The sequence below is a fragment of the Diaphorina citri genome, unplaced genomic scaffold (assembly GCF_000475195.1).
Source record: "Diaphorina citri unplaced genomic scaffold, Diaci psyllid genome assembly version 1.1 scaffold59691, whole genome shotgun sequence".
Lineage (NCBI taxonomy): Eukaryota > Metazoa > Arthropoda > Insecta > Hemiptera > Psyllidae > Diaphorina > Diaphorina citri.
The window spans coordinates 1-434 of NW_007436974.1; the positions used below are offsets into that span (position 1 = coordinate 1).

Genomic DNA, 434 nt, shown 5'->3' on the forward strand with positions numbered 1-434 from the left:
GAGAGGATAAAATTACATGCCTTGGCTGGGATCGAACCCACGCCCTCTTGCTTACCAGGCGAGCGTCTTGACCACTACACCACCAAGGCTGGTTTTTCCTACAGTCACCAATGGTGACCACCAAACACTAGACGTTATAAAATACCCGACACCTCATGCGTAACTTTCAGATGACAATAATGTAGAATTTTGCAACTGTTACCCAATGTAAATCCTACAATACCTACCTAGCTATAAATATCCTATGTCCAGACTAATGGTTCCATGAGATTTATGATCAGAGGTTTCTCATATTGTCAGGGTGGTCATTAGTTTAGGCATGAGGGCTGATAAATTATCTGATAGTAAGATATTGAACTTGTCTCGCTGGAGGACGTAAAACTGAGACAAAACCAGCCCTGTCAAGCCACAGACAATAACACTGGCTCTTTTGA

At 42.6% G+C, this 434-nt stretch overlaps 1 non-coding gene across 1 annotated transcript; it reads right to left on the reverse strand.

Moving 5' to 3' along the window:
• Positions 1-17: 17 nt before the first annotated feature.
• Positions 18-89, reverse strand: Trnat-ggu. The gene has a single exon. It is a non-coding gene; the product is annotated as a tRNA-Thr (tRNA).
• Positions 90-434: the final 345 nt, after the last annotated feature.